This window comes from Mus caroli, unplaced genomic scaffold (assembly GCF_978045245.1).
Source record: "Mus caroli unplaced genomic scaffold, Mus_caroli_1 scaffold_7, whole genome shotgun sequence".
Taxonomy (NCBI): domain Eukaryota; kingdom Metazoa; phylum Chordata; class Mammalia; order Rodentia; family Muridae; genus Mus; species Mus caroli.
The window spans coordinates 33,708,223-33,730,055 of NW_028227262.1; the positions used below are offsets into that span (position 1 = coordinate 33,708,223).

The window sequence follows — 21,833 nt, forward strand, 5'->3', positions numbered from 1 at the left end:
GCTCCTTAGAGGTTTCTCTGCGGCTCTGGGGTCTCTTGGCTGTGAGAGGATGGGTACTTTACCAAGCTGCCTTGGCAGTAACTGTTGAATGCAGTTTAGCAAAGGTGACAATGTCCTTCTCTTCAGGGGCAAGCTGAGCATCGTAGCTGGACAGAATCAAGTGTCCCTAACACTGGAAGGCTGGTGTGCTTGTCCATGTCCCTCCCCATCACCTGAAAAAGATTCTGTGCTGGTAAGTTTTTGTCAATGTGATACAAGCGAGGGCCATTTGGGAAGAAAGAGCCTCAGTTGAGAAAAAGTTTCTATTTGAGGCTTGTGGGCAAGTTTGTTTTTGTTTGTTTTTTGATTAATGATTGGTGTAGGAGGGTCCAGCCTACTGTGACTGGTGCCACCCCTGAGCAGGTGGCTCTGGGATATACAGAAATGCAATCAAATCAAGCCATGAGAAGCAAGCAGGTAAGCAATGCTCCTCCATGGCTCTGCTTCAGTTCCTGTCTGCTGGTTCCCATGAGCTCCTGCCCTGGCTTCAGTTAGTGATGAACTGTGATCTGGGAAATGTGAGCTGAAATCAACCCATTCTTCCCCAAGCTACTTTGAGCCATGGCATTTACCACAGCAATAGAAAGCTGCCTGGTGGCCTTGTTCTTTGGGTCACTCAGGGGAAGATGTCTGCAAAGCCCAGACTTATGATGAGACGTAGCTATGCCATTCTTTGCCAGAGCCCTAGATATTGTGTTGTCTGGTCTCTCTAACTAACTGTGAATGCCATTCCTAAGGCATCCTTTGCCAGCTTAGGGTAGGCATCTGGCCAGGCTGGGGCTGAGGGAACTAGGGAGGTAGGGAGAAGGGACCCTGCCAACCAGGCTCAGGATAGTAGGATTTCCCAGTGTTTCTCAGGCTTAGAGGACATACCTAGCAAGCTTCCTATGTGAGTAGTGTGAAGACTGGAGAGAACAGAATTTGAGTCAGATGTGCTCAGTTGCTGCTGTGGCTCCTCAGGAAAGTGTTGTGGATTGAGATGGTCCTCCGCACTTCAGCCTGGCTCTGTCAGGCCAGCTGTGCAGTCTTGGGGAAATAGCTGAACCTCTCTGAACATTGATTTGCTCAGATAAAAGATGGTGAGTGATAGCCCTGTCATCACAGTCATTGTAAAGGTGGACTTGGATCTCCCACTGTGAGACACTGAAGAGGGACATGGGATCTGATGTTAGATGCTTGGAGGAGGGAGGTGCTCAGGGTTTGGTTGTCAGGTCTTCAGGGTGTAGCCTCATGGTCAACATGCAGATGCCTGTGCAAAGATGGAGCCAGGGCCTTGGATACAGTTGGCTGGGTGAGTGCTTGTTTGCATGCAAGCGTCCTGGGTTCAGTCTCTGGAACTACCAAAACGACTACCAGATTTATAAAGAAGAGGAAGCAGGACTCGCATGCCTCTCCCTGCACACCTGGGGCCATGCACATGCACTTCCCACCTCCTAAATTATGAATCGAAGAAACCTTTCCTCTTCTTAAACCGTAAAAAGCTACACTTATTTATTCATGTGTGTGTGTGTGTGTGTGTGTGTGTGTGTGTATGTAGGCCAGAGGACAACTTGTACAGTTGGTTCTCCCCTTCTACAGTGTGAGTTCTGTGGATCAAACTCAAGTCATTAGTCTCAGTGGTAAGAACCTTTACCCAACAAACCCAAACCTTATTTCTTTATAAAATGGCCGTGCTTCTGACATTTGGATATAACAACAGAAAACTGACTAAGACACTTGGTTTAGGTCTTTTCCTCCTGAAAGCAACCAGTTCCTAAGACAACTTTTCTCTTCCCTTCCCTCCCCTCCCCCTCTCCCTCCCCTCCCCCTCTCCCTCCCCTCCCCCTCTCCCTCCCCTCTCCCTCCCCTCCCCTCTCCCTCCCCTCCCCTCTCCCTCCCTTCCCCCTCTCCCTCTCCTCTCCTCTCCTCTCCTCTCCTCTCCTCTCCTCTCCTCTCCTCTCCTCTCCTCTCCTCTCCTCTCCTCTCCTCTCCTCTTTTTTTCTTTGCCTTCTCTTTATTGTCATGTTCTCTTGTAGCCCAGGCTAGCCTTAAACTTCCCATGCTGCTGAGGATGGCCTTGAGTATCTGATTCTCCTGCCTCTACCTTCCCAGTGGTAATAAGATTACAGATGTTCACCACCACTCTCTCTGCATCCAGATGTTTACATCATCTCACTTCTCTTCCCACTCTTGGCATTCTCTGAGACTTTACTGAGCTAGAATGTGAATCTAAGCCCCAAGGCCTCAGTCACCATGTGTGTGTGTCATGGAGCTCTTTGCAGAAGTCAATGTTTATGAACATTCCAACCTAGGGGTTGTTTTACAGGGCTAATCCCAAGGCTAACTCAGGCTATATCCTGGAAAGTATTTTACAGCTAACTCAATACAGAGGATGCTTTGTTGAGATGGATGTCTAGGATGTCTTTGGTTCTGTGTACACAAGCTGAGATGTTCCAGTACCCTAACTGATGCTGGGCAGAACCAACTCTTGCCATCTTTAAGGCCAACATGCAAATAGTGAGGGGTCTCAAGCTGCTGTGGGTGTGAAGGAGCCATTCCTGCTGCTCCTAAAGGCTCATTGTGTTGGCCTGGTCATGTTTGGATCCGTAGACATTTCTTACATTATGAGATTGATTTATATTGAAGAGAAATATAAATAAACTTAAATATGTAGTTGGGAAAGAGAGAAGAAGGGAGGCAGAGAAGTAAAGGGGGGAGGAGGAGGGATGGAGGGCAGGATTGCTATCTCCTGGGAAATGCTTTTATCCCCCACGTTCATTGCTCCCTTCTGAATAAAACCCTGAGCCCTGAGTCTGTGAGAACCAAGTTCCCAGAAAGTACAGGTGGGAATGTGAGTGTGTCTGGCATCCTGCCTCAGTAGTAGGGCCCAGCAAGGGGTTGTGGTGGTGGGGGTTCATAATTTGGATCTTTGGGGGATAGGAATAGTAGCCTAGGCTGGCCTTGAAGTCATTTCTCCTCTCTCTGAGTGCTTTGCAAGCCTCCACCACCACACCCAGGTTATAGTCTAGATCCTGAAGTCTGCCTGGTGGCCCATGTTTTGAAGGCTTTGCTACTACTCTGTGGTGGTGCTGGGAAACTGAAGAACCTTTAGGAGATAGAGCCTAGCCAGAGCATTAGGAGTGTGCCCTTGCTTTATGTGTGTGTGTGCATGTTGGGACAGGGGTTGTGAATGTACCACAGCACACATGTAGAGATCAGAGGAAAACCTCAGGTGTCAGTTCTTGCCTCCTGCCCAGTTTGAGACAGAGTCACTTTATTGTTTGATCCTGTGAACATCAGGCTAGCCCGACCACAAGCTTCTAGAATTCTCCTATCTCCACCTTGCATCTTGCTGTGGTTGGTTACTAGGGTTACAGACATATGCTACCATGCCTGGCTTTAGGTGGGCCCTGAGGATTTGAATTCCAATCCTTTTAGTTGCACAGCAAGCACCTTACCCACTGAGTCATCTGCCCAACATATGGGATATGCCCTTGAAGGGGATGTTGGGACCCCAGCCCTTCCTTTCTCTCGTTGTGGTCTGTCATGAGGTGATAGCCTCTGCCACCATGCATTCCTGCCATGATATCTACACTGCCATGAGCTCAAGGCAACAAGGCCAAGTGACCATGCGCTAAAATCTCTGAATCTGCAAGTCAAAATAAATGTTTCCTCTTTGTAAGTCATTGTATGTGTTCATCACAGCATTAAAAGCTAGCTAGTGCAATGCTCAAAAAGCAGGAGAGAATATGCCATTGTGTGTGTGTGTGTGTGTGTGTGTGTGTGTGTGTGTGTATGTGCTGAGTGTATACATGTATATGTGTCTAGGTTCCCATATCTTATGTATGTATACATGGCAAGCACAAGGTATTAGTAACTTTTCTTGTATTTCTTTAAACTATTTAATTTCTTATTTCTAATTAGTTGTGTCTGTCTGTCTGTTTGAGGGATTTTACAGATGAGTGTGGGTGCTCTTGGGAAGCCAGAAGAAGGCACTGGATCCCCTGGAGCTGGAGTTACAGGTAGCTGTGACCCATATACTGTGGGTACGAGGAACTGAACTTGGGTGGATCCCCTGCGAGTGTGGCAAGCGCTCTTAACCACTGAGCCATTTCTTCTGCCCCCTTCCTCATTTTATTCTAACAAGAGCAACTTAAGCAAGGGAGGGTTCTTTCGGCTCATAATTTGTGGGTACAGTCCATCAGAGTGGGAAGGGTGTGACAGCAGGGGCATGGAGCAGCAGGTCACATTATATCCCCAGCCAGGAAGTGGAGGGCAGAGAATACCAGTGCTCAGCTCATGTTCCTCTTTTTCTTCAGTCTGGGACCCCAGCCTAGGGGATGGCACCACCCATAGACACACCCACTATGTGTTTCCATGGTGATTCTGAACTTCAAGTTGATAATGAAGATGAACATTTACATGTGTGAATGTCTATCACTAGCTTTGTGTGCATAGCTTAAAACCAAGATGAGTCCCAGAGATCTGTCCACAGATGAGTGACTGTACAGACTGTTGACACAACAGAGGCTTGCTCAGTAAGGGGATGGACGATTGATGTATATAACTGCATGGATGAATTTGCCAACCGATTACACAGAGACAAAGAGGAAAATCCCCCTAAAGACGGACCCCATCCTGCATAATTCCATAAATATAACATTTTGAAAATACAACATTTTAGAAATGCAGAATATATTAGTGTTTTCCAAGGGTCAGTGATGGTAGGAAGAGAGTGTGATTACATTAGGGGACTGGTTATGGTGGCACATGACTTTAATCACAGCACTCAGGAGGCAGGCAGGTGCATCTCTGTGAGTTCCAGGTCAGCCTGATCTACATAATGAAACCCTGTCACAAAGACAAAGAATCAAAACAACCTAAAGGCATATCAGGAATTCTTGAGCAACGAGCCATTCTATGTCTTAAGTGCTGAGATACATGTGTAGACCTATATATGTTGTGATGCTGTAGAACTGAACACATATGCATATACATATATATGCATATACATATACATATGTGTATATACACACATTATATATATACATATACACACATTATACATATACATACACATACACATATACATATACACTGCTGTGGTTGGCATATGTGTGCACCCATTGAAACTTACCCATCACAGTGATGGAATCAGAAGGTGGAGGCTTTCTGCAGTAACTTAGAACCTTCTTCTGTGAACTTAGGTACTGTGATATAATGAGTGTTAATCATCCACTTAAAATAATCTGGGATGACCTGGGAGATAGACCTCTGGGTATGCCTGTGGGGAATTATCTTGATTGCGTTAATTGAGCTGGGAAGAACGGCTCACTGTGGGTGGTACCATTCCCCTGGCTGCAATCTTGGACTGTAAAAGTAGAGAAAGGGAGCAGCAGCATTCATCCCATCCTTCTCTTCTCCTTGACTGTGGATGAGACAGGACCAGATACTTCCAGTTGTGTTGACTTCCCCACAATGAATGGGGACCATGAGCTGGAACCATGAGCTGGAATAAACTGTTTCTCTTAAGTTGTTTAGTCGGAGTGATTTATCACAGCAAAATATCTAAACTACTTAAGTAACAGAGTAACTTAGTTACTCAGGATCTTTATAAAAGGGCTTGAGAGTTATGAGTTCAGCTCTCCTGCCCTCCTGCCCGACACCAGGTGAACACAAAGCCAACAGGCATCATCTTGAAAGCAGAAAACAGGCCCTACCCTATTGGCCCACCAAGGCCAATGAGCCTTGACATTGGACTCCCCAGGCTCTTGTGAACTGTGTCAATGTTCAAGTCTTAGTTGTTTAGTTGTTAGAAAGTGGTACCCCGTGGGCACTGGGGGCGGGTTTATGGAATCTTAACTGCAATATTGTTTATCACAAGTATCTGTAAATCTAAAATTGTCTCCATTTTTAAAAAAAGCAGTGTGTGTGTGTGTGTGTGTGTGTGTGTGTGTGTGTGTGTGTGTATGTAGCAGTAGGGAGCCAAAAGCACTAGGAATCTGGGGTTTTATTTTAAGGGCTGTGGGCAACTGTTGAGGAATTTTTCTCAGGCATGACACATGTCTTCATTTAGCATCTATTTTCTGTCCAACACTAGGATAATATTATCCTGGCCTGACTTACGACTGTGACATTTAAATTTAAAATATAACACTCCCCCCCCCGCCCCCCCATGCCCTGTGTACTTTCCCAGATTTTCTAGGAAAGTAGTTTCAGGCTCCATGTACGAGCTTGGATTCTTTCTGCAGCAGAAATAACCAGGAAGGGTTCTTCCTCTCATTCCTTCCACAGACATTTCGTAAGCATCTGCAAGAAGCCAGGCTCCATGCCAGCCACCAGAGATTGCAGAAGAAATAAGACAGCCCTTCCTACAGTTCAGAGGCTGCCTTGTTAGCTCTCAGTGGAAAATAAAACAGGCCCCAGAAAGAAATGGATGGACCTGAGCCTCCTACATTCTAAAGTCAGGGGCAAAGTAGTAGAGTTAAGACTGTGGCCTTACAGGGTCATCAATGTCCCAGGTCCCAGGTCCCAGCATCTCTAATGGAATGTTTTCCATTCCCCATATGTTTCTTCTGACAGGTTCTCTCCTTAAAGATCAAGCTACCCTACTCTGGTCTTGAATTCATGGTAATCTTCCTGCCTTAGCTTGCCACGTGGGCATCTTAGTTCACAATTATAAGTGCATTCATATATTTTCTGATACTATAATGGAGTACTTGAGGCTGATAGATATGTTGATTTTTCAAGACAGGGTAAGGGTTTCTCTGTACTGTAGCCCTGGCTGTCCTGGAATTTGTCTTGAGATCAGCCTGGCCTTGAACTCAGAGATCTGCCTGCTTCTGCCTCCTGAGTGTTTGGATTAAAGGCATGAGCCACCATGTCTGGCTGAGGCTAGATATTTTATAAAGAAAAGAGGGTGCTATGCATCGTGTACACACCTGTAATCCCAACACTTAGAGAGTAAGACAGGAGGACTCTTAAATTTCAGGCTAGTCTGGACTATATGATCTCCTGAACAATATAGGAAATTCTGCCTCAAAAAGCCAAAGACTGGGGTTGTAGCCCAATTGTGGGGGTGTAGTTTACTTCTTGAAAAGCCCTGAGTTTTGGCCTGAGCACTACGAAAAATGAAGACTAAAGACTAGGAAAAAGAGAAGTAAGAGCCTCTCTTAGTCCACAGCTCTGTAGACTGGAAGTGCCTCATGAGTTCTACTGAGGACCTGAGACAGGGGCATTACAATGATTGCCAACAAACAACATGCTCCCTGACTTGAGATTCCTGGGTATAAGGAATAAAGGAATTTGGGCTTTTTGGAAGGGGTCACCCATACAATTAACTCAGAAGTAGAGTGACTTCCTAACTTGGCCCCGGTGGGCACAGCAGCCACTGAGAGCAGCGTACTCTTCCCACAGGGTGTTCTGGTCTGTTTGCCTTTGCTATAACTAAACACCTGAGTCTAGGTAACTAGTGAAGAACAAAGCTTTATAGACGTCACGGAGGCTGGAAAATCCAAGAGCAGGGCAGTGGCATACAGCTTGCCCCTGATTTGGGTTTTCTTGTTGCCTCTCAATATGGCCATGAGCTGGCCAGTGTGCTGACTCAGGGTTCTTCTGTAAAGCCCTGATGCCATCACCCGGGGCTTACCCTCCTGACTTCATCTAGCTCTTATTACCTTTCAAGATGCTGCTAATGTATGTGTGACCTTTCAGATTATGTTTTAGAGAATGAGTTTTTGGTGAGGAGACATGTCTAAACCTTAGCATTTGGCTGGAAGTTAGAGAGTTGGTTTCTGTTCAGTCTCTGTGGCCAACTGGCTCTATAAACAAGGGCATGAACAATAATAATCAGTAATATTGATTGACAGGGTTTCACTGTGTAGACCTGAATCTTACTCTGTAGATCAGGCTGGCTTCAGACTCACAGAGATTCTCCTGTCTCTGCCTCCCAAGTGCTGGGAATAAAGGTGTGTGCAACCATGCCCACTAACTCCCTCTTAATATGATTTCCTTAATACTTAATATGATTCCCCCGCCCCAAAATGGACATTATGATTTAATTGTGGTACTAGGACTCAAAACCAGGGTTTTTATTCAAAACTCCAAAACTTAGCTGCCTAACTTCTTTGTCACAATTTATGAAAATGGGGTTTACAAATAGATTCATAGGAATTTACGAGTTGCCTAGGGAAACCTTCCAATTTAGCTTTTTTTTTTTTTTTTTTTTACCTTTTTAAGATTTATTTATGTTTACTTTATAGGTATTGGTATTTGTCTGTGTACCATGCATTACCCCCAAAGCTCAAGTGAGCTGCAGACAGTTGTGACCCACCATGTGGGTGCAGGAAATGGAACCCTGGGTCCCCTGGAAAGGTAGCCAGTGTTCTTGACTGCTGAGTCATCTCCCCAGCCTCTCAATTTCGTAATTTTTATATTCATCTTTAAAGATTTGATATAGGCAAGTGCCAGGTCATGCAGAAAACTCCTCTGGCTGATTTCAGGCCTGGGTTGCACTGGCACAGGCTGGGCAGCTATCAAATGGGTTTTATTTGGTTGTTAGTGTGGGGTGGGTTTAGGCCTACCATAATAGCATATGTGTAGAGGTCAGAGCACAGCCTTGAGACAGCTCTCTCCTTCCACCATTACATGGGTTCCAGGGGATCGAACCCAGCTCCTCAAAAGGCCTGTTTCCCACTGAGCCAATCACAGACCCATGCTGAGCAATGTTAAGTATTCCAGCTAAACGATCAAAGATCACAGCTGGCTTCTTATAGGATGACTCGGGTGGAGAACAATCTCCCTAAGGTCAAGTTTGCACAGGAATGCATAAAATGTGCAAGGGAGCCTGAGAAAGGGATATGGAAGAGTTAAGTCAGTGAGGGCTCACAGTAATAAAAGGAACCTAACCAGGGTGTGGTGGTGCATGCCTTTAATACCTGAAAGTGGGAGGTAGAGGCAGGCTGACCTCTGTGAGTTTGAGGCTAGCCTGGTCTACACAGAGAGAGTTCCTGGACAGCCAGAGCTACACTGAGAGACCTTGTCTCAAACAACAACAACAAACACTACCCTTTCCCCCTAAAGAAACCCACATGAGCCCAGCTGAGTCACTCCTTCTTCACAGTTCTACACAGCAAGGGCACCTGCCATGTTCAGTGACCACTGAAGTCTGGTAGTTTGTGTCTATACTGTAACTATGTTTATGTTTTATAGGCATTTAAAAGCTGAAAGTCTCTGGGGTTTTCTCTGAGTTTTATGCTGTACATATTTGAGTTGCAGGCAAACAGAAATAGTAGGTCAGGCTAGAGAGAAGGCTCAACAGTTAAGAGTGCTTCCTGCTCTTCCTGAGGACCCAGGTTCAGTTCCAGGCCCTACACTGCAGTCTGTAACTCCAGCCCCAGGCGATCCCAGACTCTCTCTCCTTGCTCTAGCTTTGGTTGTGACCCTCTCCTGAACGTGTGGCATTTGGGAGCAGGAAGTTCGCTTTGTGCACCTCTTTCTTTGTAAGATCTGCACCTGGAAGCAAGTCTCCTCACCTTTTCTGACCAAATTACATAAAGACGTTGGGAAAAACCCTCTGCTGAGGATCCTGCAGGAGCTGCCCTCTTCCCTGCTCTCTCTGATGTGATGTCATCTGTTTCTCTTTCCTTTCCTTTCCTTTCCTTTTCTTTCTTTCTTTCTTTCTTTCTTTCTTTCTTTCTTTCTTTCTTTCTTTCTTTCTTTCTTTCTTTCTTTCTTCTCTCTCTCTCTCTCTCTCTCTCCCTTCCTTCCTTCCTTCCTTCCTTCCTTCCTTCTTTCCTTCCTTCCTCCCTCCCTCCCTCCTTCCCTCCCTCCCTCCCTTTCTCTCTCTCTCTCTCTCTCTCTTTCTTTCTTTCTTTCTTTCTTTCTTCCTTTCTTCCTTTCTTCCCTCCCTCCCCTCTTTCTTTCTTTCTTTCTTTCTTTCTTTCTTTCTTTCTTTCTTTCTTTCTTTCTTTCTTTCTCTCTTTCTCTCTTTCTCTCTTTCTCTCTTTCTCTCTTTCTTTTAGACAGGGTCTCATGTAGCCCAAGCTGGCTTCTAATTGGCTTTGTACCTGAGAATGACCTTGAACTTCCGGGTCCCCACCCTATTGGACCTCAAGCGCTGCCAGGGGAGTGGGAGGCACAAACAGAGAGAAAAGGGGACCAGAAAATGCTTTTGTGGTACAGGGGAGAGGTACAGCGCTGGTCCACACACTGTCCTCAGACCCTGTGTGTGTTCCTGTTCCTTTTATTTAGTTAGAAATGATTTACACATTTTTATTTCAGGGGCATGAGTATTTTCCCTGTCTGTGTACCATGTGTATACAGCACCCACATAGACCAGAAGAGGCTATCAGATCCCCTAGAGCTGGAGTTACAGATGCTTGTGAGCCACTATGTGGGTGCTGGGGTGGGGGAACCCAGGTCCTCCTCAAGAGCAGCCAGTGCTCTTAACCACTGAACCATATCTCCACCCTCTATTTTAATGTTTTAATGGTTAAGTGGAAAAGTTTAAACAGAGGTTAAAAGTAGACAGGACACCCTGTCCTGCACGCCTTCTTACACCCTCCTCCCGGTGCCTTTCTCAGAGCTCTGAAGAGGACCAAGCCAGGCCTGCTTCTCTTCCACACCTCTAGATACTCATCTTCTGAATTACATATACCTATTCTTTATGTATGTCCAAGCCAACCTTCGCTTATTCAGTGGGCTATGTAAGTAATACTCACGTACTTTTAAATTTTTTCCAATATTTTTCTTGAGTTTCTTAGACATTAAAAATGTAATAAGGACAGGGTGTGGTGAGATACACCCTGTTAGTTCCAGCACTCAGGTGGTAGAGGCAGGTGGGATATCTGAGTTTCAGGCCAGCCCAGGCTACATTGTCTCAAAAAAGGGACTGGGAGGCGGGAGGGGTTGGAAAGACAGCAGTTAAGCATACTCGCTGGTCTTGCAGTATTCCCGGCACCCACAAGATGGTTCACAAGCACCTGTAGCTCCAGCTTCAGAGAGCCTAGGCCTCTTCTGACCTCTTCAGGCACCATAGGCAGCTGATACACAGCCATACATTAAGGTTACACACACACACACACACACACACACACACACACAAGCATAAAACATTTAAAAACAGTAAAATAGATATAACAGTTCCCATTTTACCTTGTTGTTATTGATAAGAATGGGTCTTTTTGGGTCACCCAGGCTGGCATTGAATGTTTTTGCTTAAGGAATCCTCCTGCTTTAGTCTCCTGAACAGCTCAGATTACAGGTGTCTACCACCACACTCAGCTTCTAGCTCTAAATGGTGTTTTCATTGCACATATATACATATATATATATATATATATTATTCATACATGCATTTTATGTATCCTTGCCAAATTATTTTTTATTCCATTTGTAGCATTACCTGTAAGGCACTTTGCCACATGCCTAAGTTTGCCATTTAATAACTATTTCTGGCCACTGTGCACTGTCAGCCTGGGGCACTTAACACAGGACTTGAATTTGGTTCTATTTCTCCTGTTCCTTACAGATTCTCCCACCCTGTATTTTCCACGCACCTGCTTTCACCAACACAATGAAAACAGCCAGACTTAACACAGTCTGGAGGTTTGCCAGGCTTAAGTTCACTTCTGCTGATGTAAGGCAAGGAGGGAAATTAAACCCCGCCAAGGTCAAAGCTGGTCACATCCATGAGAAAAGCCCTTGGTCCCCATGATTTATCTGCAGAGCAAGGCTCCGTCTAGCCAGTGATGGAAATTAAAGATGCCCTTTAGACCTCTGCACCGACCCCAGAGGGAAATCAGTCAGCAGCCAACCAACACCAATGGTGTCATGAAGATCAAATGAGATAATGATGTATAGGGTCCTTTGCCCACCAGAGGCCAGAGTCTAAAGTGAGCCAAGCAGCTTAGAGTTCCAGTCAAGAGAGAAACAGGGAGATGGATCTTCACTGCATCCCTCTGCCTCTTCCTTAGCCCCTCCTGAGAAAGAAAGTAACAAGCCAGGGTCCTTTGTGGTCCAGGCTACTGCTGCCTTCTTGGGGCCCTTCCAAACTGCTCCTTGCTGCCTTCAACCCTTATTGGTGCATTTTGCAAACTTTCTTTATCCACTCTTTTTGGAGGTGTGTGGGGGGGGTCAGGAGGAGGGGGGTTGAGACAGGGTTTCTCTGTGTAGCTTTGGCTGTCCTGGAACTTGCTCTGGAGACCTAGAACCTGATCAGAGATCTGCATCCCTCTGCCTCTCTGGTGCTAGGATTAAAGACATGTGACATCACTGCCTGGCTTTTTATCCACTCTTAAGACCTGAACTAAACTAGAGTCTAAGTTTAAGACCATCTTTGAGAGGGAGTAAGGATGCTTATAGTGAAGTCTGAGACCTAAGTACTACCCTGCGTCCAACATAGATAAAGGAGAGAACCAACGCTTACAAGTTGTCTTTACACACACACACACACACACTCACTCTTAGAGAAAGTCTGGGAGCCTTCCTGGCATTCATTTATGATTTTCTTTTCAGGATTTATTTTTATTTTTAAATTATGTGCATTATGTGTTGTCTGTCTTGTGGGTTTTGCACATGTGAGTGCAGGTGCCTGCAGAGTCCAGAAGAGGGTGCCAGATATCCTGGAGCTGGAGTTGCAGACACTTGTGAGCCCCTGACATGAGTGCTAGGTATAGAATTAGAGTCTTCTGGAAGAGCAGCCAATCCTCTTTTTTAGATCCTGAACCATGAGTTTCAAAGGAGGAACTAGGAAACCTGAGTGTGGCCACACTCGAATCTTCCCACCTAGTGACTGTTGTACCTCATGAGGGGCCACAAGTCCCCAGCAAAATTAACTGTCCCACCTCTATTGTTATTCCATGCAGGATGCCTTATGAACCAATAACAGAAGGGGAAATAGCTTGGAACCTGGAAAACATTTTTTTTTTTTTCTCAACACTAAAGTAAGCTACTGATTGTTTTTATGGCGTCTTACAGTCCTTTCTCAGGGAAAGCCCTTGTGGTTTAGGCTGACATTCATTGTCTACAGCGTGCTTTCTGTACAGTCATCAACACTTGGTCAAAAGCAGCTGGGGAAGAAGGGGTTCACTTCAGTTTACAGCGTGTAGGGAAGTCAGGGCAGAGCCTGAATGGAGAGCTCCCCAAGGCTTGCTCAGCCTGATTCCTTATACCATCCAGGATCGACTGCCCAGAGGGGTGTTCCCACCCACCGCGGGGTGGGGGTGGGGCGGCTGGCACTCCCACATCAATCACTAATAAAGAAATGCCCCGCAGTCTTGCCCACAGGCCTTTTTCTCAATTGGGGCTCTCTCTCTCTCTCTCTCTCTCTCTCTCTCTCTCTCTCTCTCTCTCTCTCTCTCTCTCTCTCCTTTCTAGAGACAAGGGTTCGAGGGCAGCCAGAAGGCATGCAGGTGGAGCTTTGGTAAAACCAGCCAGAAGTCCAGCTTCCGTCTGTTTTATGAAGTTAGTGGCTGGTTATGCTAAGCAAATGTTTTCCTTAATTGTGGCAGTAAAAGAAAAAACAATGGAGAGCCCAGGGTTGCCGGGCGGGGGCGTGCCCGCTTCCCCCACCCCAAACATCTTCAGAGAATGACAGCTAAAAATTAAAACCAGGCCTGGCCTTCTCCGGGTCACGTGCCCTAGCCAGAACCTGCACCAATTGGAAGCATTTCCATTTCCCTCCCCCGCCCCTGCCCGTCCCACTGCAGAGCTGGTCGGTGGCCGCGCGAGTTTGCCCAGCGCAGCAAAGTACAACGCGCGCCCAGAGCGCCTTGTCCGCGGCTCGGATTTTCAAGCGTTTCCTCTTCACAGCTAGGGGGTGGGGAGGCCTCGCGTGAGTGTGAACGGGCGCGCGCGCGCGTGAAGTACTGGAATGGGAGGGAACCCAGCCGGCTCTGAGTGTTCTTATCCCAGACTGTCTTTCTGATTCTAAGTGGCACCCCGGCTCCCTACGTCCCAAGCCTGTGCGACCGCACTGTGCCTTCAGGTACGTGTGGCTGACTCCCTGTCGCGTCCCAACGGCTTTGGGCGTGGGGTTTGGTGACCAGAGAGTGAGGCTGCGTGTGTCCCCGTGTGGCGCCCCACGGAGCTGCCTCCATGTAGGTGCAAACGCGGAGCCTAGACTCCTGGGCGGTTACCGCCGCGCCTGCCCAAGGGCTGCAGAGATGCGGATCGGTGAGGGGGTCTGCGAAGGTGACTCGGTGCCTTGCGTGGCTGACTAAGCGGAATGATTACGGGAGTCAGGGGCACGAAGCGTGGGGAGGACAGTGGGGCGGAAGCCTGGTGTGAGCGCGTGGGGATGCGCCTGACTGGCGGCGGCGGGCACCTGGACACGCATCAGAGTGGCCGCCGGTGTTCACCTATGTGTCGGGAAGATGCGTCCGTGGGGCTCGGGGGCGTGGCGGGTGGGGAATGCTGAGAAATGCCGTGTCCACGTGCCCTCTGCCGCTGGAGCTCCTCGCAGGGAGCAGCGCGTCTTCAGCTACGTTCTGAGTCGGAGCTTTAGATTCCGAGCGCACGGCGCCGGAGGGTACGCGCCGCTCGTGGCCGTGCAGCGCGGCCCCGCGGGCTTACCTGGGCGCGGCTCCACCTGCCAGGCCTGAGGGGCGTGTCCGGGGCGTGCCTTGGGCGTGGCTCTGTCTGCCTGGAGGAGACCCGGCGCGGGCTGGCTGCGCCTCATTCCAGGGATTCCTCGCCCTCCCGAGCGAGCGCGCGTGTTGGAGAACCCAGAGAAGGAGAGAGAGGGAGCGCGTTCCCGATCCTGCGCGCCCCTGAGCGTGCTCCGCCTCCGTCTTTTGCGCCCCCGGCGGGGCCCGGCCGGCCCGAGGCGCTCAAGCGGTGAGTGCCGGGAAATCCTAGTCCAGGTCGGGTGACTTTAGGAGACAGGGAACCGACGCGGACCGAGGGCGCCTACTCACGCTCTCGGGACGGTCCAGCTCCAACTGACCCCGGTCCCGGGCGCGAGCACAGGCCCTGAAGCAAGGCATCCGCTGGGTCCGGGCCGCGGAGCTTCTGGGCTGCGCGAGGGCTGCGGGACCCGGCCTTTTCCGTACATTCCCTGCCCCTGCTCAAAATAGGGCTGCGCGATCTTTCTACACTGTGTGAGGCCTCCCCGGAAAGCTCCGGTCTTTGCCTTTTTTTTAGGGGGTTCTGTTTCGCTTTGCTCAAGAGTCTTGAATTCATCACACAGAGACATTGAGGTCTTAGGCGAGGATGACAGGACTTGCTGGGGCAGCCTGGTCGTTAGAGCTTTCCTGGCTCTGCGTTCACCGTTCTCAAGGAGATGATTAAAAAGTCGGTTTCACTTTGATCGTTGGTCCCGTTTGTCTGTTCCTCTTGTTTCCTCCTCTGGTTAATAAGAACCAGCAGCCTGATGTGGGGGAGGTGGGCGGTCTTGGAGCGTTTATCACAACCCGCTTTAACTTTTTTTTTTTTGAGACAGGATCTCTCTTTGTAGCTTTGGCTGGTCTGGAACTCGCTTTGTAGATCAGCTCCTCAAACTCAAAGAGATCCACCTGCCTATGCCTCTTTAAAGGCCTGAGCCACCACGTCCATCAGAACCCTCTCTTTGAAAGCTTCCACCCAGGCTATGGAGTTTTGACATTGTTTTTTCTAAACCCAAGAAGGTAGGCGCCAATTTGTTTGTTTGTTTGTTACTTTCTGAGAACGAAGTAATAAAACAATACAGGTCCATTTGCGATTTATGATTTGAAGGTCAGATTTGCATGCCATTCTGGCATGCCAAACTTTAACTCCTCTTCAGTCTCTGCGGTCATTGTTCCCCGCAGAAGCTAATTAGGAGTTCGCGCATGCCCACGAGGCCAAAAGAGTGGGACTAAGACCGTAGGGCTTGGTGGCGCTGATTCGGAGCTGATAGTGCATTCTAGCAAGTTCTCTCCCGCTCGCTCTTAAATGATGGATCTATGGGTACTATCCTCCAAAGATTCTGCACCCAAGATCGTTTGTAAACCCCCTCTCCTCCTTGTTTCAGTTATATTTGGCTGATAAGTTGTTTTCCTCGCTTTATGTTTTATTTTTTTTCAATTACTTATTTGGCTTTTCAAGACAGGGTTTTTCAGTGTAGCTCTGGCTACCCTGGAACTCCTTTTGTAGACCAGGCTGCCTCTGCCTCTCAGGTGCTGGGACTAAAGATGTGCCACCACACCCGGAATGCTTTGGGTTTTAACTTTGACAAAATTCATTTCAGGCAGATTTGCCTTGCCACCTGTGTGTGTGTGTGTGTGTGTGTGTGTGAGTGTGTGTGTGTGTGTGAGAGAGAGAGAGAGAATGCATGCGCGCGTGCGCGCGCTCCCCCCCCCCCCCCCCCCACACACACACGTGCTTAACATTTCTGGCCAGTCTGCCTTTGCTTTCGATTTTGAAGAGAATGTGAACTAATTTTTGTGTTGACCAGAGCACAGTTATGAAGACAATTCTGCTGTAAATAACTGCGTCTGCATTCCAGAACTGTGAATGCAGTAGTAAAAACAGCCCCAGCTCATTGTTTCTAGAGACTTGATTTCTTGCCCTGCCACTTGCTGGTTCTGCCCCAGTTAAATCCCAATATCCCAGATCTTTAACAGTCTGTATTCTTGTTTAATTAAACTTTTTGAAGATTTATGTTATATGTTTGGGAATTTTACCTGCATTTATACCTGTATACCATGTGCATGCAGTACTGGGAAGGCCAGAAAATAGCTTCACTTCCCTGGGACTGGGGTTGCAGATGGTTGTGAGCCATCATGTGGGTGCTGGGGATGAAACCAGGGCCTCTGCAAGAGCAGGCAGTGCTCTTAACTGCTGAGCCATCTCCAGTGCGGTTTATTTATTTATTTATTTATTTTCTGTGAGAGACTGATATTTTATTCCAGTACACCAGAGTTTCCAGAATTCCAGAAGAGTAATGTGCTTTGCTCAGACTTTGTGTCAGGCTTAGAAAGGCCTCTGAGGGGTTTAAAGTGCTTCATAAACTTGGTCCAGGATGCTGGTTCCCCAGCTGACTTCCCAGTGTCTCGAAGGTTTCAATACCTCTTGCAGACACGGCTTTGAGAGTAAAACTTTCACCATTAAATATTCTATAAGGGGAAGTTCCTTTCCCTCCTTCTGGAAGTCAGCCTTGTAACCTTCCTCTGGTGGTTGCCAAGACAACCATCCCAGCAGCAGAGTCCTCCTTTGTGTCTCCTAAGGGTGCCTTCTATAGATTATCTGTACAACTTTAAGAAGAAAAAAAAAAACCAGAAAAACGAATAATAATAATAAAAGCTGGGTTATGGGTCTGGGGATGATCAGGTAGGTGAAGGTCAGGTAGGTGAAGTCTTTACTGAAGGAGCGTGAGGACCCAAGTTCAGATCCCCAGTACCCATTTAAAAGTTGGGCATAGGGGCTGGAGAGATGGCTCAGCGGTTACAAGCATTGCTGCTCTTGCGGAGGACTGGGGTATGGTTCTCCACAGCTCCATGGCAACTTTCATATGTCACTCAAGTTCTAGGTGGTCAGATGTTCCCTTGGCTTCTGAGAGTCTAGCCAAAGATGGAGTTCTATACTGGGGGGCTGACTCTATCGTCAAAACAAACAAATTCAATTAGGAACTAGGAAGGTGCCCAAACATGAAACGTTTCCTTGGAACTTTGACTATGATTTTATAAAATAATGGCAGTTGTAAGTTCTGATAACAAGCCAAACATCTGGGAAATGTTCAAAGGGGATTAGGAACATGGGTGATGTTTTGTTTAGTGCCTGAGATAAGGCACTAACAGATAGGAGAACCTAGAGAAAGAGGAAAGTGTGGGTAACTTTCTGAAACTTGGTGTAGCAGCACACGCCTGTGATCCCAGCACTTGTCAGGCTGAGGAAGAAAAGCCTGTCCCCTGGGCTGCAGGTCAAGTTCTAGGCAACCTGGGTAAGGGAGACCCTATTTTAAAAAGTAAAACAAACAAGGAAACAGCCACCTCCAAAGGGACATGTCAGCTGAGGGTCGGTCGTGGCTCTAAGAGGGAACCTTTAGGGTTAATACAGACCTGCTTGTTGGAATTTGATAGATGACTAGGTGAGTTCAGGTGAGTGGTGCCAGCTGGTTGGCAGGAGTTTGTCCACCTGACAAACAAATAGCAATGAGAAGAGACTTAGGGCAAGGGATGGCAGACATTGCCAAGGAACGTAAGGAAGTGTTGACACGAGAGGGATGGGGCGGAAATCTGTGTGGGATAGAGTTTAATGGTTCTTTGGCAAAGGAGGGAAACCTTTCAGCATCTCCTTTGTGTGTCTTTTATGCCTCCTGTCTGGTAATGAGATTTAGCCGACTGCCACCATCCACACTTACACATTTGCCGCTCAACCGCAGTTTGTGTGTGACTGGCAGAGCCTGCACTGTGGGTAGGTGGAGGTCAGACAGGTTTGAGCCTCTCCAACTTCCCAAAGGAGTTTTAACTGGGTGATGCTCGGTCTTGTTCCAATGCTGGGTGAGCATGCCACGTTCTGGCCTGTGCTGGGGGGAGGGGCTGGTATGAGTACCATGATTTCTTCACTTTCCTCCTTTTTCTGGTGACTTGTTTCAAACAGCCTCTGAGCGTGATGGTGAGGGTGCATCAGGTCCTTCAGCTAGGGGGAGATGGTGTCCTTCCCCCCCCCCCCCCCGCCCCCGTGTGGAAAATGTGTCTTGTGAGAAAGATGAGGTTCTGGGATGTGTGGTAGAGCCAAAAGCTGTGAATTCCATGTTAATGAGCCTGCAGATGTCCAGTAAGAAGTGTTTAAGCAGAACTACACTTTGAAACAAGGCTGCCTATTAGTCAGTTGGCAAAATGTGTCTAGAGGCTGAAAGGAACCCCATTGAATATTTATGGAGTTTGACATTTTTTATTTGTTTTTATTTATGTGAAAATGTGTGCTTGTCTGTGTGTGTACCACATGTGTGCAGAGTCCATTGAGGCTAGAAGAGGGTGCTAAAGCCCACAGAACTAGACGTATAGATCATATGAGCTGCCATGTGGGTGCTGTGAACTGAAGCCAGGTCCTCTAAAAGTATGGAGTAAACTGCCTACTCAGCTCTCCAGCCCCAGTTCACAGTGGCTTCACAGAACTTCATTGTAGTAAGTTAAGAGAGCTAACTACAGTTACTAGTAGCCGTGGCCAGTATGGCCTAATGCTGTTGTAGATCCTGAGTTAGAAGACTTATCTAGGTTTTGACAGGCTGAGAATTGAGGCCAGAAGAGGGTGTGGGATCCCCTGGAGCTGGAGTTACAGGTGATTGTGAGTCATACAGTTCACTTTCATGTAGGCTGACGACAGTGTTGAAAAATGCCAAGAATTGGGAGTCTGCTCACGAAGTCTTCAGCTTTTAGACACAGTATGTCAGTGTGTGCCTGTCACATGGTGTACTCTCCATGGGTTCCCTGAGGGAGATGAATGAACTCCAGGCAGCAGAAAGAATGTATGTTGGCAGCAGGTAGCACTGCACAAGGGTCATGGAGTGTACTGAGTTTGGCTTTGCAGCTATGGCCACAATGGTTCAGGTGGCTCGCTGAATGAACTGTGTAGTCAGGGCTGAGCCGGTACCTTAGCTCAGGGTGGAACGGTTTCCTAGTGTACTTAAGGCCCTGGATTCTATGCTCAGCACTTTGAAAAAGCAGGGTGTTTTTTTTTTTCAGTGCTAATGGCATTGCAGTGACTGAGGTTGTTGGACATTGTATGGTAGCACTGTCTACAATCTGAGATCAGTGAGAAGATGAGACACAAGTCTCATCCCCTCCCTTTCTGTGGGGCTGAGGAATGCTGCAGAGTGGAGCCTTGGGCCACTGTAGCATGAGGAAACACTACGTACTTAAGCAGGACATTCCTTTAGGATTCTGGCCCAGAACAGTGCCCCTTTGTTCAGCCCAAGTGCACTGAGGTCTTCTGTAGCTAGGCAGTGGGAGGCAGAGACAACTATGGGTAGAGATGAATTGATGCAGAGTCTCCCTGAAGCTCAGCAAACCCTGCTAGAAGGGTAGGAGGGTGAAGCAACCTAGAGAATACTCATCTCCTGCAGAGGTGTCATGGGAGGGGCCTGGAGCCCTTGCAGGAAAGGGGACATACCTGGAGCAGCTGGACCACATTATAGGACCATGGGGCCCATTGCCAACAGTACTGGCTCGTGCTGTGCAGCTCATTATGGAGGTTAATAAGTACCTGGGAGAACCCTCATGAGGACTTTAAGTGTGTGTGTATATTTTAAATTCATAGGCCATGTGGGGATAATTCCTGTATTCCAGACATCTGCTCTGATGGATTTTCAGACATGATGATGTATAGACATAAGGAGATAGGTCTAAGTCAAAGCTGACCAATTCCCTGGCATCCCGGATGCTTCAAAGGATACCTATGTGGGTCAGTTGCCGTGCTTGGACATGCCCAGGGATGGAAAGCTGGGGTGTCAAAGGCTCCCCTGTAGATGTTCCTTAGTGGCACTCCTGCAGAAAGAGTGATTTTTAATAGGCTGTAATTCCATTGCGGAGATGGAGACAGGAAGATATCTGGCTAGCCAAGTTTAGCCAAATCAGCAAGGTCCAGGTTAGTGGTAAACCCGGTTTTGACAGGTAGGGTAGAGAGTGATTGCAGAAGACACCTGGTGCTGACTTCTGCCATGTGTATTGCATGGTCACCACACACAACACACACATATCTTAAAAAAAAATTAGTAAAAAGAGGAAGGGGTGGATGGGAGAGAATGGCTTGTGGGTACCAAGTTACAGAGGGGGAGTCATTCTGGTGTCCTGAGGTCTGACATTAAAGGTGAGTCCCACCATGCCCAGGCATGCTTTTAAGGGGCTGTCTTACTTTCCTGTTGCTGTGATAGCATATCATGGCTAGAAGCAACTTGAGGAAGAAAAACTTTATTTTGGCTTACAGGTTCAGAGGGCTAGAGACCTTGTTGCAGGGAAGACATAGGGGAACAGGAAGCCAGATGATCATGTGATCTTTTTTCTGTTTTGTTTTGTTTTGTTTTTGAGACAGGGTTTCTCTGTGTAGCCCTGGCTGTCCTAGAACTCACTCTGTAGACCAGGCTGGCCTCGAGCTCAGAAATCTGCCTGCCTCTGCCTCCCAAGTGCTAGGATTAAAGGCGTGTGCCCCCACTGCCCGGCGATGATCTTGTTTTTATCCACAAACAGGAAGCAGAGAGGACAGTAAGGTATGGCCACAGATCCTAGGAGCCCACCTCTCAGTGATCTGGCAAAGCTTGACCTCCCAAGGCTTCCAGAATCTCCCCGACCAGTGCTACAGTCAGGGAGCAAGTGTCAATGGGGTGTGTATGCACATTTCTTGTTCAAACCACCACAGGGACAGGGGGCCTGGAGAGAAGGTGAGGGGCTGGCCATCCCATTGGCTTTAGATATCTGCAGCAAAGCCTAGCACACACTGGCCTTTCTGTGATTAAACTGGTTTACTGATACTAGGCTGTGTTGACTTAACAAAGGGTAAATCATGAGAAGACAGGAAAAAGGGACACAAATAGGACATATATTTTTAGCAAGAAGAATAGAGAGGGGTGGTCTGAGAATGGCTGTGAACAGGGAGAGTGTGTGTTGCGAGGACTGTGGGAGCCGCAGTTGTCTGTGGTCTCTAGATTTGGTGACAGTTTGGCCATCTCTTCATCTCATCTTCGTTAGCTACCATGTGGTCCGCTGTGAGTATAAGCCACTCCCAGAGAGGGAATTCACCTTTTGGTTTCTGTGCTGTCTAAATCAGCTGCTATTGGATAGAAAGTGAAGAGGCCTGGCGAAGCCCTCTTAAGCTCTTGATGGCCCAGAAGGACACGGGCCCAACCAACGCTCCCACTCTGG

At 47.7% G+C, this 21,833-nt stretch overlaps 1 protein-coding gene across 3 annotated transcripts in view; it reads left to right on the plus strand.

The window, feature by feature from the left end:
* Positions 1 to 213: 213 nt before the first annotated feature.
* Vgll4 (vestigial like family member 4) overlaps positions 214 to 21,833 on the plus strand; it is a 118,634-nt gene continuing 97,014 nt past the window's right edge. Inside the window, exon 1 of one of the 3 annotated variants that reach the window (XM_085840151.1) lies at positions 214 to 232. The gene's annotated coding sequence lies outside the window, so the exon portion shown is untranslated. Of the gene's footprint in view, positions 233 to 13,737; positions 14,006 to 14,659; positions 14,857 to 21,833 lie in introns of those variants that run through there. The other 2 variants (XM_029478812.2, XM_021165064.2) reach the window with 2 other exon arrangements.